This window comes from Pinus tabuliformis, chromosome 8, assembly GCF_031772625.1.
Source record: "Pinus tabuliformis cultivar Carrire ecotype Pingquan chromosome 8, CPIR1, whole genome shotgun sequence".
Taxonomy (NCBI): Eukaryota; Viridiplantae; Streptophyta; class Pinopsida; order Pinales; family Pinaceae; genus Pinus; species Pinus tabuliformis.
Window position 1 is genome coordinate 1,653,229,115 of NC_142294.1, and position 3,471 is coordinate 1,653,232,585.

Genomic DNA, 3,471 nt, shown 5'->3' on the forward strand with positions numbered 1-3,471 from the left:
AATCTCTCGTGATTATGGAATGAAGACTCTAGTCCATGATCCATGGACTCTTTGCCTAAGTTTTGTAGTTGTAACATCGCCTTGTTTTATTATGCAAAAATCTTGAAACTTTCTTCCAAATTTCCCTTGGCCACACACTAAGATTATCCTTTGACATTTTTTTCATGTTTCTTTTTTTGCATCCTTTTCTACTAGAGGGAAAAAAATAAATGCATTGCACAAACAAAAGTTGATTAAGGGTTTGTTATCAATTTCCAATGCCCATTTAACTAAATATAACTACCACCATAAGTAAATTGGAAATGTGCCATTGTAATAGAAAAGAAGCAAAGAAACAATTGGGGGAGTGGGGGGTGTATAGAGGGGGAGGAGATTGCACACTTGGGGATGGATTGCACTTGCAAATATAATTGATGAAGGATGGAATCTTGAATAAATAACGATGACTAGTGGATTGTACTAATAAAATGATATGAGATAGACATTGAGGGGGGAGACTCCTAATTATATCTACCAACATAGATCCAATTTACCTCCAAATTTACCAAGCACTGAGAGGGATCAAATTCTCAAGATGCAAATCTCTTTTTGAATGCAAAACTTATGGAAATTATTGCAAATCGAGAGATTTGATTTCTTTCGATGCTTGGTAGATCTCGAGTTAAGATAAATGTATTACAATGTTTCCTCTAACACGTCATTACAACATTTCCTTCATACTAGGTTATAGAGTACCTCCTAGTGCAATAAAGTGGAAAATACCCTCACATATAGCTTAAGTCACTAATAACCCTAACTTATAAATTAGTCACCAATAACAAGGCTTTATTATAAAAAAGTCAAGTTTTTACAAATATAAAATTATTACGAAACCATGAGCACATAGACACAACAGCTCATGTGCATAAAGTCGAATACCTACTACTAAGGGTGTTATGGTTAGCGACACAACAATTTATGATATTAAGATGAGACCCCATGGTAAATTGGGTAAATGGGGAGATTTGTATCAATCATGCTATCCACCATATTTTTTCCATCATCTAGTAGCCTTTTACATTCTTTATTTTACCTTGTTCTTGTTTCTAGGCAGCGATTTTCTTTCAACATATAGAATCAATGTCTCAATTTGTATCTTCCTTGTGGTAATAAGCTACTCAAGAACTCCCTTTCAAGTAGCTAATAGCATCTTCCTTTCTAGTGCATTGATGGAAAACTAAAACATTCTACCTATAGATTTGATGCCTGAATTAACATTTTGTGGTACTATGCTTCTCAAGTACTCCCTTTACGTAGTTGGTAGCAGCTTCCCTTTCGGTGCATTGATGGGAAACTAAAACAATAAAATGTGAAACCTTATAGAATGATCTATGTCTCAAAATCTATTATAAAATTATGACATAGCTAGATAAGTGCATCACCATTCTGCACAAATGAAATATACTCATTAGGAAATAGTATATGCATCTATTCATTGTGCCGAGAGGTGCATTCTACAACGCAATATGATGTGTAAGAATGTTCGTCTGTCATCAAAGTTGATATTTTGCTCATGTCGGCCAAAAAAAAAATCTAAAAAATCTAAAAATAAAAATAATTAATTGAAATGTTTTATATAGTTATTCAAATTCAACGTAGATGATAAAATAACTATTAAATGCATAAGATAATTGTATTTTAACCATATACGTTGAATTTGAATGGATCATAAATTTATTTTCAACAAAAAAATACCACATTAGAATTTCAAATCAAGGAAAATTTTAAACATCTTTACTCTTTACTAAAGTCAATATCATTTTGTAAAATAAAGTAAAAAGGTTATTTCAGCACAAATTATTGAAAATCTTGCTCAATCTTTTAATATTTCTTTTAATTAAATATTTGTAAAATGAATCTTTAAAAAAGTAAAACCATATCATATGGATATATTCAAATCTCTAAAGACATAAATATTTTCACGTCAAAGTTGTAATATTTGAAAATTCTGTTATCATGCCATGTAGAAAATATCATTAAATCTAATATTAATATTATGAATTTAATAACCTATGATTAATACAATATTAAATTTAATATAATATTAAATTTGTTATATTATAATATATATTGATATATCATGATATATCTTAACTCTAGATATATATGGGAGGGAAGAACAAAGACAAAGTGATTGAGGTGAAGAGATAGAGGGAGTGAGGGGAAGGGAGAGAAAGGGAGAGAGAGGAAGAATAAGAGAGCACTTGAGAGACAGGAGGAGAGAGGGAGGGATAGAGAAATGGAGTTGGAAGGAAAGAGGGAGGGAAGAAAAATCACATAGAGAGATAAAAGTGGAGAGAGAGAGGGGGTGACAAGGGAGAGATGGAGAGATGGAGAGAGAGTGTTTATGTTTGGGGGTGAAGTAGAGAGATAAGGGAGAGATAGAGAGAAGAGGGGGAGAGAAGGAGAGATGGTGACATACTTGGAGGGTGGAGAGAGAGAGGGAGAGGGAGAGAGAGAGAGAGACAAAGATAGAGAGATAAAGCAGAGATATAGAAGGTGTTAAGAAATCTAGGGCATTCAAAGATAACAATTTCTCTACTTGATAATTGCTTGTGATGTACTTTTACTTCTTAATTATAGTCTTTTCTTTTTTAGCTTATTAATGTGTTCTTTCATCAAGTCAATTACCAATATGCATAATAAAATACAAGTGACATAGTATGTAGGCTTCTTCAACCAAGCCCAAAACCTCTCACCTCTTGAGAGGAAAAACCGATCAAAATTCTTCTTCTAGATCTTCAATTGATAAGTACCAAGACCATGGTACAGAGCCTTGACTCTAGTATCCTCCCAAGAACCTTGTCACTAACCTTGATGCTCTGTGTCTTCCTTGCTTCGCCTTTTCTTCTTGATCTTGAACTGCTCTCCTCGGCTCCTTCTAGAGAAACTCGGTCTCTATCCTTCTAACTGTTCCTTCACAACTTCCCCTAGAGAATCTTGGTCTCTAGGTCTTTGCTTCGGTTTCCCATAAGAAACCTTTTCTTGCTCCCAAAAGAAACCTTTTCTTTGCTTGCCTAGAAGAAACTTTGTTGCCCCAACTTCGCACTGCCCAGAAGAAACTTGGTTTCCCCAAAAGAAGTTCATTTTCTATGATCCAGAAGAAACCCTAACTTCACATTACTTATAAGAATCCTCTTTGTCTCTTCTTCGCACTTTTGTTCTCTTCCTTCTTCACACTTGTTCTTCTTTCCTTTCTTTGCACTTCTTCTTGTCTCAATGCAAGTCGATTTGCTTGTCTAGAATGGAGTCGAGTTATTCTCTTTATAACCTTCTTCACATGACCTTTAGGCCGACTTGACAATTGGAGTTAGGGCAACTTCATCTAGCAGATACCGCATCGTTTCTAGGCTGACTTGAAAAGGTTAGGTGAAAAGTTCTTGGAGGATACTTTTTCATAGACAATATGACCTTTTACAAAGTGTAACATTA